Raw genomic sequence first — 428 nt, 5'->3', positions numbered from 1 at the left:
AGATTGCGTAGGTCTTTATCTGCTCTCGAGGGAGCGAGAGACTGCTTTTCCTTGCTGTTCAATTTATCGCGCAGATCTGGTTGCACTGTCGGGACGTCGTCATCTGAGGAGTCGCAAGGGCGAGAGAGTATGACTTCCACTCGTCGCCGGCGACGCGGGTGTTCGTCTTCTGACGAATCTTTGGCGGGGCCGACGTTGTTGATGGGAGTGCGCTCAGGGCTTGCTCTTTCCTCGCTCGGGGCCGTGTTCTGTTGAGACTTCTGTGCCTTCTTCTCCTTGTTCTTACTCCAACTTTTGGTGTTTTTCGGTGTCGTTGGAGAAGTGGGCATTTGAATCGTCCCGTTAGTGATCCCGTCGAAGAATTGCCCGATGAGGACTTTGCATTCTTTTGTATCGTGGGAATCCCTTTTGTGGTAGAGGCACCATTT

Source organism: Brassica oleracea, chromosome C1, assembly GCF_000695525.1.
Source record: "Brassica oleracea var. oleracea cultivar TO1000 chromosome C1, BOL, whole genome shotgun sequence".
Lineage (NCBI taxonomy): Eukaryota > Viridiplantae > Streptophyta > Magnoliopsida > Brassicales > Brassicaceae > Brassica > Brassica oleracea.
Note: the sequence above shows the minus strand (reverse complement) of the source record.